We start from the raw sequence: 14,327 nt of genomic DNA, 5'->3' as shown, positions 1-14,327 counted from the left end.
TGCCTTGTCGCCGGTGATTGTTCTATTGTTAATGGACATTCACGACATCTTTTGTAGATACAAGACTTACATTGTTCGTTGCTGGAAACATATCAGTATTCCACGTTAGACATAGTAATGTATGCACCATATCAATGATATATTAGTTCGCAAGTAAAACAAATATCTAACAACCAAGGCATTGAAAAATGAATGTTTGCATATATATGTAAGACAATAACTCTTATAAAGTGATATTGAAATGAAATTAAGTTGTTGATCTGTTTTTAAAATGCCGTTGTTTGCATTCTGATTGTATGTTTTATGTTATTCTTAAAATGCTTTTTGTTGCCAAGCAACTGAATTGAAATTGAAATTATAACAAATATAAATACGGTCTTTGTCAGTTACAGTTGTATGAATATTTATTCATGAATAACAGGTGTTCGTTTCATTATCACAAAGGTTTTACGTAAGTTGTTGGTATTTCAAACGTCATGTAACATAACATCAAGCGTTTTCAAAAAAAAATGACGTTTACCCCTGTGTCACTTAAATCGAAAAATCTCAAAAAGTTTACATGATATCAAAAATAAAATTATATATTTTTTATTGTTATAAACATACCTATATAAAAATGTAAAAACCTCAAACTCGATATTTCGGTCATTAAGACAGGTTTTGTTATTGATTGATTTATAAATGTTTATAAAATTATGAAGCTTCACTAGTTGATGTCTGTTGGATCAAATCTTTTACACCTCCATGATATGTTTAGCTTTGTCTTGAAACTAATTACTGAATCACTGCAGACAATGTCAATGTTTCAAGCAGTTCCAATTATCTATTGCACGTACATTTGTACTGGGAATGCATTTTGTGTCTTACACTTCTCTTTGGATTTTGAAGATATGTCCTCTTGTAACGATGTCACTAAAGGTAATCAATTCAGGGGAAATTCCATCCATTTTGGTAATTATTCTAAATATATATGTTAATTTCAAATGATATGTAAACAAAAGTACAAAAGGTATCAAACTCAGAACTATGTTGACTCATTTGCAGCTTGAAACGCATAAACAGAGTGATACATCAATGCGCAAATACGACCTCTTTAATTATGCTTGCTCTGTAGTTCGCGTTGGGACTTCTGGTCGATCCCACAGTGGCTTGATGACAAAGGCTCATTAAAGTCACAATAAAAAAATTCAACTAGCCAAAATTATATTTTATACATACTTGAACATGTATATCATCAATATAATACATTGCCATAAACACAAAATGAGATTTGAAAAAAAATATACCCTATACTGTAATATTTCACTGTGGTCGATCCCTTAAACAACATTTTGCATACAGCATATCCCAAATTATTCATGTAATTGAAAAAATGGTAAAAGGTGAAAAGGGCAGTTACCGTGTAAGTTTTTTCAGAATGATATATAATTGAGTTGCGTACCTTTGACCATACATTTCCAGTCTGCGGCTTCAATATAAAGGCAACTCCAACATTTGACATAAATGGCACACATCATGATTTTATTTTGTTTGTCCTAGTTGGTACTATTTAATGATACTTTGATGATTCTTAAGATGTTTTCACTACTCCGTCAATAGCCCTTTTTTAAATTCTACAGATATTTATGGTGAAATGGCACCAATTGATTTGCGTGAAACAAAACGTCGTGACTTCAATTTGGTTACGTCACTTAAAAAAATTTAACCCCGCATCGTGGACGCTACATTACATGTATTGCAGCGTTACGAAATCAAAACTCAAAAGCAGTGAAACACCATTAATATTTTTAAATGAGTTGATGTTTTTCGTTAAAGTTAAGTGATATGATTATTTTTCGCTGTTGGTCCATATTTTCTGATGTATTATATAACAGCTATTCAAGTCAAGCCTAGCACACACTTTCGTTTACGATGCCTATTTTGTTAAAGAACAACCCGACTTTCTTGTTTCGCGATCAAGATATTATATAAGACAAACTATGTGCGGGCGGTGTTAGCGTCCACACCCCGCAGGTCGTCCGTCCCGATGTATGTCGGGCAAGCCTGTCGCGTAGCAATAACGCATATTTTCTGGTAGCCAATGCCCTACCAGGCTCATCGCCGGTTTGTCGCACAACCATTACAGTTCTATATTTTAGAAGGGCCGCGCCAAACAAATCGGCGGTCTCGCCGTTTTTCGCAAAGCCGGGCGTCCCCGGATCGCGCTTTGTCGGTCACGCCCTCTGCTGTACAAGAGTGACATTTTCTATGACTTTGTACCACAAAAATGGCCAAAGTAAGTCCAAAAACATATTCCAAGTGATTCCATTCCGTGTATACGGAACTTTAGACTGTTAAGGATACAAACAAGAGCGCCACGGAGGGAACAGTAACGCTAGTCTTGTTTTTTTTCCACTTTCCAAACTGCTGATCACTGGGCGCACAACACAAATACATCCCCCTAACACCGGCCTCAATTTCTATAGAAAACATTCGCGGTTGGGGAAAGTTGGAACACGCCGGTCTGGTGACGTTGGTGTTTTTTTTCAAAATCACCCCGACGATACCAAACCCAAAAGAGACGGTGCCCTCACTTGTTATCTTGCAGGTGTGCATTTGTTTTGCGTTGTCCATAACGAAATGAATGTTAAATAGGTCTTCATGTAAACGAAAATTACTGTTACATGTACCCCAAAACCTGTTAAATAAGTGACGAATACACCGAATGCCGTCTTGACAGAGAAATAGCAAAGTATCAATACAAAAAGAGACCCTTACCGAAAACTGCATTTTCATTTATCATGCTTAACCATTGCTTGTATTTTGTTTCATCAAAGTATAAACTCAAGTAAAATAGATCAGCTACTGACATAATTAAGTAACGAAGGGCAATAACTCAGTATGTAATAATGTAATACGCTGAGAAATAGTAATGGTTCTTGTACACTGGAGTTTCCTTCCATTCTGTTTTACCATTCTATTAAGTGTAGTTTAATTCCATGCAGTAGTATTCAATTGTGCTCCTGATAAGGAAAAATAACAAAGTGCAATAAGTATGTAAATAGCTGAAGAGTTATGGTTCTTCTACACAGCATTTCTTTTCACTATTCTTTACCATTGCATCTCGTGTCATTAAATTACAAATTATGTTTCAGACAAGGATTTGTATGTTTTAAGTAGTTATGGATCTTGTACACTGCACATTCTCTCATTGTGCTTTAAGTAGATATGGATCTTGTACACTGCACTTTCCCTAATTGTGCTTTAAGTAGATATGGATCTTGTACACTGCACTTTCCCTAATTGTGCTTTAAGTAGTTATGGATCTTGAACAATGCACTTTCCCTCATTGTGCTTTAAGTAGTTATGGATCTTGTACACCATACTTCCCCTCATTGTGCTTTAAGTAGTTATGGATCTTGTACACCATACTTCCTCTCATTGTGCTTTAAGTAGTTATGGATCTTGTACACCATACTTTCTCTCATTGTGCTTTAAGTAGTTATGGATCTTGTACAATGCATTTCCCTTATTGTGCTTTAAGTAGTTATGGATCTTGTACAATGCACTTTCTCTCATTGTGCTTTAAGTAGTTATGGAACTTGTACACTGCACATTCCCTAATTGTGGTTTAAGTAGTTATTGATCTTGTACACCATACTTCCCCTCATTGTGCTTTAAGTAGTTATGGATCTTGTACACCATACTTCCTCTCATTTTTCTTTAAGTAGTTATGGATCTTGTACACCATACTTTCTCTCATTGTGCTTTAAGTAGTTATGGATCTTGTACACCATACTTTCTCTCATTGTGCTTTAAGTAGTTATGGATCTGGTATACTGCACTTTCTCTCATTGTGCTTTAAGTAGGAATGGATCTTGTACAATGCACTTTCTCTCATTGTGCTTTAAGTAGGAATGGAATGTACAATGCATTTTCTCTCATTTTGCTTTAAGTAGTTATGGATCTTGAACAATGCACTTTCCCTCATTGTGCTTTAAGTAGTTATGGATCTTGTACACCATACTTTCTCTCATTGTGCTTTAAGTAGTTATGGATCTTGTACAATGCACTTTCCCTCATTGTGCTTTAAGTAGTTATGGATCTTGTACAATGCACTTTCCCTCATTGTGCTTTAAGTAGTTATGGATCTTGTACAATGCACTTTCTCTCATTGTGCTTTAAGTAGTTATGGATCTTGTACAATGCACTTTCCCTCATATTGCTTTAAGTAGTTATGGATCTTGTACAATGCACTTTCTCTCATTGTGCTTTAAGTAGTTATGGATCTTGTACAACATACTTTACCTCATTGTGCTTTTAAGTAGTTATGGATCTTGTACACAATACTTTCTTTCATTGTGCTTTAAGTAGTTATGGATCTTGTACACAATACTTTCTTTCATTGTGCTTTAAGTAGTTATGGATCTTGTATACAATACTTTCTTTCATTGTGCTTTAAGTAGTTATGGATCTTGTACACCATACTTTCTCATATTGTGCTTTAAGTAGTTATGGATCTTGTACAATGCACTTTCCCTCATTGTGCTTTAAGTAGTTATGGATCTTGTTCAATGCACTTTCCCTCATTATGTTTTAAGTAATTATTGATCTTGTACAATGCACTTTCTCTCATTGTGCTTTAAGTAGTTATGGATCTTGTACACTGCACTTTTCCTCATTGTGCTTTAAGTAGTTATGGATCTTGTACAATGCACTTTCTCTCATTATGCTTTAAGTAGTTATGGATCTTGTACAATGCACTTTCTCTCATTTTTCTTTAAGTAGTTATGGATCTTGTACAATGCACTTTCCCTCGTTGTGCTTTAAGTAGTTATGGATCTTGTACAATGCATTTTCTCTAATTGTGCTTTAAGTAGTTATGGATCTTGAACAATGCACTTTCCCTCATTGTGCTTTAAGTAGTTATGGATCTTGTACAATGCACTTTCCCTCATTGTGCTTTAAGTAGTTATGGATCTTATACAATGCACTTTCCCTCATTGTGCTTTAAATAATTATTGATCTTGTTAACCATACTTTCTCTCATTTTGCTTTACCGTTGTATTCAGTTAAAGGATTTTCATTCAGTAGATTTATATTGTGCTCCATAGAAGCAAAAGCAATAATTCACTCATAATGTTGAAAACAGTTATGGTTCTGTCATTGTGCTTAACTATTGTTTGCAGTTTATTCAAAGTTATATTTATTAGATACTGCACTTCCACTCAGTATGCTATGAACAAGTAAAATTGCAACGGATCGACCACTTCAATGTATCTCCTTCAAAGTATGCTTATCGGGGTTATTTCATTTGTTGGGGTGTGAAAATTGAGGCTATGTGTAATGGGCCTGATGTACACGTAAATGTAAACACTAGTTAAATGCAAAGTCTGTGTGTCAATTAAATACAGATATACAACATTAAACAGAAGATGTAATTTAAATGTTTATTATTGAGTAAGTGAACATGTAGATCACCTTTAATGGTGTAACCAAGTGGTACCTTTAGATGGATATGAGTTATAATGATCTATGAAAAATATCATTTGGTAATGAAATATTGAGCAAGTTGTTAATCTTTTCATATATCTATACTTTACAATTTTACAATTATCTGCTGTGCATTGCTATATAAACATATTAAAAGATCATGGTGGAATTTATTGATACTTAAGGAACATTGAATTTCACTGCTTGAAAGGTCATGCTGAACACAGTATTAATGATTGACATTGGAAGATGATTAAGCACACAAGCTTTCAAAATTTGTGATGATTGAAACAAAATTGAAGCATTTAAACTGAGAGATGTTTTTTTAATTAAGATGTTTTTTTTTTTTGTTTTGCAATATAATAATTGCAGTGAATGTTGTTAAAAATTATGACAAAGCTTAATTTTGGCACATAACAAGGTATTATCCTAAGGCAACCAGTATTGATTTTTTTAACAAAGTATGCTAAAATATGATATATGCCTATAGTTTTGTAAATCCTATGGAAATTGCATGCAAACACTGTTATAAAGCCTTAACAGTTTACTATAAATAAAAAAAATCAACCTTAAAATTGACCAGATTTATAGAGCATATACAAATGAAAAATAATAAGATTTTGTAAAAATTTAAGGCACTTAAAAAAGGAAAAAAGAGGCAAGATGATTTGTTGTATATAACCAATTAGACAAGAAATTAAAGGGTGTACATTAAAGGTGACATATAAAACTATAAGATTTAAATAATATATAGTTTACATCAAAAATTGTACAATAAAAATATATATTAAAAGGCATTTCTAGAAAACAATTAAACTAAAATATTACATGTATCTAACCTTCTATATTCATGAAGTTAGATAACAATTTTTTAAATATAATGTAATGGGCCTTTATTATTTGACTAAGAAATTCTGGTTAAGGTTTTGCACATAGGTTAATATCTCAGTAACAACTTGATGTATTGCATTAAGATTTTATACAATAGTACTCAACCGTCCAACCTACCTAATTGACTAAGTTAGATAACTCTAGTTTTAATTTAATGCAAATAATGGACCTTTATAATTGGACTTAGAAATTCTGGTTAAAAATTTGCATGTAACCACATTTATGTTAATATCTCATGTACATCATGTTTTGCATTGAAATCTAATATAACTTTACAGTGATCCCTGTCTTGCTAAACATGTTCAATCCTTACACTGAAAAGCGGTGGAATGGTCAAGCGGACTGTCTCTGTGACACCTCTTGTTTTATACATGTAATAAAAATATAATCTTCTTAAAGTTTTATTTTTCACTATTATGAAACTCAGGCTAATACATAGATACATAGTGTTCAGGTCCTCAATGAATGAAATGTTGACTGGCTAATTAAGGAAAGTAAGATTAAATGAGTTAATGAGAGAAGAAATGAAATGAATTGGTGATTCACTATCACTTAAACTAATGAATGGTGAAACAAATGAATGGACGAGTGCACAAATGTACAATTCAGTTAACAACTAATGTCTCATAAGGTGGTGCCTGTGTGTTGAAAATGTCTACAAACAAATCAACCTCAGCTGATGCTGACTGACAGTGTAGTCAATGTCTGTCTTCTCCCTGATACAGAATACTGTTCCCACCTTGCTGCCATTCATCCACACTACTGTCCTTCCTCATGTATCCAATCTAGTTGCCATTCATCCACACTACTGTCCTTCCTCATGTATCCGATCTAGTTGCCATTCATCCACACTACTGTCCATCCTCCTGTATCAAATCTAGTTGCCATTCATCCACACTACTGTCCTTCCTCCTGTATCCAATCTAGTTGCCATTCATCCACACTACTGTCCTTCCTCCTGTATCCAATCTAGTTGCCATTCATCCACACTACTGTCCTTCCTCCTGTATCCAATATAGTTGCCATTCATCCACACTACTGTCCATCCTCCTGTATCCAATCTAGTTGCCATTCATCCACACTACTGTCGTTCCTCCTGTATCCAATCTAGTTGCATTCATCCACACTACTGTCCTTCCTCATGTATCCAATCTAGTTGCCATTCATCCAAACTACTGTCCTTCCTCATGTATCCAATCTAGTTGCCATTCATCCACACTACTGTCCTTCCTCCTGTATCCAATCTAGTTGCCATTCATCCACACTACTGTCCTTCCTCATGTATCCAATCTAGTTGCCATTCATCCACACTACTGTCCTTCCTCCTGTATCCAATCTAGTTGCCATTCATCCACACTACTGTCCTTCCTCATGTATCCAATCTAGTTGCATTCATTCACACTACTGTCCTTCCTCATGTATCCAATCTAGTTGCCATTCATCCACACTACTGTCCTTCCTCATGTATCCAATCTAGTTGCCATTCATTCACACTACTGTCCATCCTCCTGTATCCAATCTAGTTGCAATTCATCTACACTACTGTCCTTCCTCATGTATCCGATCTAGTTGCCATTCATCCACACTAATGTCCTTCCTCATGTATCCATCCTTGAGACACACCATGCTCTTGGCCAGTGCAGCGTTCCGCCTGAATAGCACTTCATTGCCAGAGGGTGTATATTGGCCATGACCTTTCTGAGGTCAGGGTTGAATGATTTCTACAGGTATATACATCCGTGTGCCTTCTCAACTCTCTGAAAAAAGAACAAACATGTAATATGTCATATGAAACACAACATCTGGTTAATCTATCCAATAATGATATGATTATTGAAGTAATGTAAACTAAACTATAGGTTAACATACACAACATAAAAGTAAGAATGCCAAGAGAAATAAACTGTTAAACAAATTGTTCACTGACCAACAAAAGTACAATGAACTGGATCCATTGAGGGCTGGGCTTTAAACAGTGTTATTATCCCGTACATGAGATCCATTCCATTTCACCATACCAAGATTCTTTTGAATATATTTAACCATTTTTCAATTTTTCATAATAATGACAAAGACGGGTTAAAACTTTCAAAGAGGCTCCATATATCTCCTCATTTTCAACAGCAGGTTGTTCCACTTTGTCTACTGCAGGGGGTGGTTTCCACTTCTAGTCCCTGGATGCTATTTTATTGGGGCTGGACATCTTCTGGTACCACTGAGACAACTTCATCCTGGATTACGCAAACATTAAGTTGTATAGAATTTGAAATGAAGAGCTCACAACCATTCACAATTAAGTACTGCCAAAACAATAGATGAAATACTTGTACATGGTAATGTTAATGACTACACTAAAATATACCTATGAAGTAAACTGGAACTATCACACTAATGTGACAAATGCCCCACAAATTGCCACATTAGACATATAGCCATTTGTGTTTGGGCCTATATGGACGGACAGCCTGTAACATTTTAAATGACAATCTTTCAATGCAGTTAAAACTATTATTTGCCAACATTTTTAACAAGTATGAACACAAAGATGAGGGAAAATGAACTCAAGTCTGTTGTACTTTTAAATGAAGGCATTATTGAACATGAATGTTTGTGAGCACTCTGAGAATCTTTTGTCAGGATCCAATTTTTTTTTGAAAATCTAGAAACAGAATGAAGAAACAAAATAACAAGCATTGATAACTTTTAAGGGAATGATAAAGGTAAATGGCTTTATCGTGTAAACCATATTGAAATCCTGGTCTTTATTATCAATAGGGGTCATATGCCAGTATTGTTCAAACTGTCTACTAATTATGAGTTTCCTACGCTAAAGTGTTCATTAGTTATTGACCTTAAACTTTGAAAAAACTGCTGGTCTGATGACCAACCTGCTTATAATTTTTAGGTCCCAGGGCTCCAGCACTCTTCAGTTATTTATCGCAAACGGTTTTTCAGTTCAAGGCCACCAGAATCTTGACTTTCAATCAATTGACCTCAACAATTTTAGGGTTATCTGCTGGTCAGGACCAATCTGTCAACGCAACCTTGACCTTCAATCAACTGACCTAAAATATTCATTGTTTATCCATGACCAATCTGTCACCACAACCTTGACCTTCCAACATCTGACATAAAAAATCAGGGTTCATCTGCTGGTTTTAACCAACTTGTCACCCCAACCTTGACCTTCAATCCAATGGTTAGGGTTCATAGGCTGCGGTCATGACCAATCTGTCTCCTTTGAGGTCCTTGGTTGTAAGTGTTCACAAGTGTTTGATTGAAAACCAAGAGGACATATTGTCTGATTGACATACGGTCTGGTTACTATATGGCGCCCTTTGAGGGCATAAAAAAGTAAATTTGTACACAACACAAAAAGACAGAGGATAACTCTCATTTTTAGTTTTTAAATGGGAAAAAAAATATCAATAACATTAAGACAGGTATAGTGCAAGAGTAATTAAAAGCACGTTTACCTCAGTAACAACTTGCTTCTCTCCACACACAGTTCATCACCTCGGCTGCTGAAATACAAATTTCAATGTTATCTATTAGGCAAGACAGTTTTTATTGCCAAATTGAATGATCAGTTTAAAAAAAAAATCAGTCTGCTAAAAAAAAAAATCAGTCTGCTTAACATTCTTGTACTTTGTTTGTGAACTGTATTCGCAATACCAGTAAACCAATTCAATGATTGAAATTCCAACAGCTTATTAATCATTATTACCTTATTACTTGGTTTTTTTTTTATGCCGATGCTGCATCGGTGATGGTGATTTATGCTCAGTTGAAGACCTACACAAGGCTGGAGTTGTTGGCTGATGATTCGTTCCAGATCAACCCTGTATCCTGGGTAGTTTGTGGGACCAGAACCGGGACAGTGAGATCTGGGCTTAAAGTTTGAAGATATAGAGGATATTTGTTTATTTCAGTGTAAGATCGTATTTTATTTCACGAGTGTCATAGAAAATCATATTTTCACGAGTGGCGAAGCCACGAGTGAAAATGTAGTTTTTTTATGATCACGAGTGAAATTAAATACGATCTTACACTGAAATAAACAAATTTTCTGTTTCTTTTATGCTTATATTCGGAGTTTTATTTGTTTTTTTTATTTATTTCTGAATTACCCCCTTTTTTGAAAAGGGTGGGCTTTACGCCGCTACCCGTGGGGCGCCCCTCATGCATAGTTATAGCTGTCAACTTTTCTACTTTCGGTTTGCTGAGAAATAGTTCTCTACTATTCATGCTTATAGCTGAATATTTGCTCGTTTTTTATTGCAAAGCTTTATGAACAGTAAACAATGAAGTATTATTAGTGCACATAGGTTCCAAAAAATAATGAAAACACTTTTTATTTTAAGATGGGCATGAATACAAAACCAAATTACTACGCCGCTATTTAAAGAATGAAAATTTGGAAGGTCAAATGTGTTAGCAAAACAAATGTGGTTACTCATTGGATTTTAACCATTCTTCTTAGTTTAAGACTGCATGTACGCGTGTTTTTATAGTAAGTTAATATTCAGTCATCTTACTGTCAGAGACCAGTCTGCTTCGATTTAAAATGTTTGTTTTCCAGATAAAGAGTAAATGCCACGCTAGTTTGTTGACACATTTTGAGGTGTGGGTGGGGTAAAAAATATCGGATCTATCTGTAAATTGTGTGAATTCTCCAGGAAGCTCATTTTACGTACTACAACGGTTAACAGTTCAAAATACATTTGAACGAGGATATACAATTTTATTTATGTTCGAACAGTTGTTTTTGTCTGTAATTTGTTTGGTATGAAAGCAAATGTTCGAACATTCAGCTTCAAAGATCAGTAAAATGTTTGATAAACGGGATAACCGCTAATAAACGGTAAGTTGTTAATTTCCAATTATATATTTATTTAAATTTATAAAATATTTCTTTCTTTTTAACACTTTTTGACATAATTTACTGAAGTCCAATGTTCTGTTTTGATCAAGGCAAGTACATGTAACAACAAAGGAATTTAAAAGTAGTTCTGAAAGTTGATATTTTCACTCCTTATTTTGCAGTGAAAATATCAAATTGATATTTTCACTGTTGTTATTTCACTGTTAAAACCCCATATTTCATCGTAAAGCATGAAAGAAAATTAAATTCTTATTCAATGAGTTTTATTCTCGTGTCTATTCTTTTCTGCATTATATTTATAGGCAAACACATGTGAAATATTGAAGTATAAAGGGCTAATAAAAAATCCTTTTATTAAATTTATAATACCCTAGTGTTGGCACCTATCCAGATTGTCACAAAAAATATAAAGATTTTTTGCAATGATCTTCCTTGACTTTCAACCTATGTACATAAGTGAAGTCATGGTGAACCTTTGTGCCAACTTGTTATATTAAATTTTCCCAATGCATGGCCAAATAACAACTCAGACAAGTCAATACACATGGATTTTCTATGCAAGTCAAAGCAAAAAAAGGCATTTTCTCCAGAGCTTTATAAGTGACCATGACCTTTGATAAATAGAAATGGTATCTTGTACAAGACACACTGTCTTGTCATGGAGAATATTTGTGCCATCAGATCTTTAAATATCTCTAGTTACAGCCCGAATACGAACGACAAGTCGTTTTTACCAATTACTTCTTAGAGTGACCATAGCCTTTTGCATGTACAGACATTGGTCCTGTACAAGACACTATCTGGTTATGGAGAACATTTGTGCCAAGTTTGGTTTTAAAATCCCTGAATGTTACAGTACAAACATGAATTGTTGTTGCCGCCCTCATGCCCAGCCAAATATTAAATAACAGGATTTCCTAAGGAAACCTAGTAAAAAACCAAGATGAAAATCTTTTTTTTCTTTCAAAAAGACAAACCAGTGAAATCCACATTATTTTGGATGGCCTCTGTGGGAAGAGGGTGTAGCCATATCCAGGATCATCGGTCTCAGAAGCGGGTAACTGAGGGTGGGAAATGTCTTGTAGAAGAGCTGGGTACCATTGGAAAGACTGGACAGGGGTCAGATGATCGTAATAGCAGAGGAGTTAAGACCACCAGTGGCTTTCACAGGCCATTGGAGTCTGAAAAAAATCATATACAGTAGTTATTATGTTATATAAATGTTAAATTTTAAACACAATAATCTTTCACTCTCTATGGAAAGTTGTTGTACAAGAGTGTGGTCTTGTGTTGTGGGAGTAACCGGAATACCCACAGAACTTGACCAATTTGGCAACAACAAACCAAACTCACATGCACCCAGACTGGGAATGATATCAGTCGCCTGGGTGGGAAGCAAGTGTGCTAACTACTGCACTAATCTGACAACGGTTATTGTTGTTGACTGAGAGAAAAAGGCATATTATTGTAACTTACTTCAATTGTTTAATTTTTTTCATGATAAACATTGAATTCAAACCAAGTTTCATATGCGCATCTTTATATGAACATTTTTTATGTCATAACAAACACAAACAGCTATTGAGAATGCTTCATATCTTTGAATTACAGATTACAGTAAAACTGTGGTCGTTCAAACAGGTGGATTCTCGAGGTCAGAGCTTCACTGGTCAAAACATTTTTCTTTCTATTTTCATATAAAATATACTGACGCTACAGCGAAACCTAAATAAGTCGAGGAGTCAAGATCTTTAAGCTGGTCCCAGTTAAAACAGTTAAAAGGAAATTTGATAAGGTGTGAAAACCCATTTATCATTGTTTACGCATGATCAATAACCTGTACGAAATTTTCCAACCGTAAAACATACGTAATTAAAACTTTTAATTTTACGTACGGAATCATGGAAATTACGGCCAGAATTAAGAAAAATAAAGAACGATTTACGTTTACGTTTATAAAATTATGTGCTTAAAAATTTCCGTACGTAAAATTAAGATAGAATTTACGTGTGCCAAACGGACGGAATCTGACCGTAAAAGTGAACGTAATATTTAAATAAACCTGAATTTTGGAACAGGAATTTTTCAAAAATCTGACCGTAAAATGGCACGTAATATTTAATGTAACTGGAATTTACAACATTTCTTAAACTCAATTCATTGCTTTTCACTTCATGCCTGCCAAAAAATTTCCAACTCTTGTTTAAATAAAATAATATAATTTTAATTCATATTATTTATTATATTATATACTTTATTCACATTTGCATGGGTTTATTTTTTGTGATTTTAAAATCAATAAACTGATTAAAGTGATAATAATCTGCAATATGAATTTATCATGAAATGAAGAGACACTAAGTGTACAAAGACTTATTTGAAAATAAAAGATATAGTGTTTTTGGAATCCTCTTATTTTCACTTTCTAACACAGACTCAATTTGCTGGATTGATGATACCTTTCTTCCAGTCAGATCCAAATGTATTCTGTCGTCTGAGTCGTCACTAAAACTGCAGTAAAATTTAATTTCATGTAAATTATTTTATCACTAGTATCAAAATGCATCATTTTTAATCCATTTAAACATTCTCATGCATACTTTATTATCCTCACAGCTTAAAGTGACTCGCTCATGATTTTGGACCAAAAATAAGTTTTGAATCTAAAAACACTTATTTATCATTATTTTACTCTATCATATCAAAATTGCAGAACAAATATAGTTAAAGCATAAAAAAGGACTTTGTTTATAGTGGGGTTCGCACCAATGCTGGTTAAGTCAAGAAAACAGCCGGCTAGTCCACACGATCACAGGGATTTACCGTATACAGATTGGTGGATATGTTGACAAGGACATGCCCAGCAGTCAAAGCCCGTTTTATGGCTCTGGGCAACGGCTAGAAACATGCAACAAAACACATAAATGCAAACATTCAATCAACAAAGCCTGCATTTTAATTACCTGCTACATAAAAATGTTACTCATCACAAATGTTTTTGTTTTTTTACATGAGTAACAATACTGCTTTAAAACTATTAGACTACAAAAACAGCATGATTTCCTTATTGATATATTTC

General features: G+C 34.3%; 1 long non-coding RNA gene across 1 annotated transcript; it reads right to left on the bottom strand.

Moving 5' to 3' along the window:
- Positions 1 to 6,190: 6,190 nt before the first annotated feature.
- On the bottom strand, positions 6,191 to 13,829 carry LOC128245071 (uncharacterized). The gene is made up of 6 exons (XR_008263049.1): positions 13,708 to 13,829; positions 12,226 to 12,429; positions 10,091 to 10,255; positions 9,840 to 9,887; positions 8,291 to 8,594; positions 6,191 to 8,120 (listed from the first exon to the last, which is right to left on the bottom strand). It is a non-coding gene; the product is annotated as an uncharacterized LOC128245071 (long non-coding RNA).
- Positions 13,830 to 14,327: the final 498 nt, after the last annotated feature.

This window comes from Mya arenaria, chromosome 8 (assembly GCF_026914265.1).
Source record: "Mya arenaria isolate MELC-2E11 chromosome 8, ASM2691426v1".
Taxonomy (NCBI): Eukaryota; Metazoa; Mollusca; class Bivalvia; order Myida; family Myidae; genus Mya; species Mya arenaria.
Note: the sequence above shows the minus strand (reverse complement) of the source record. Positions and strands in the feature narration are given on the sequence as shown.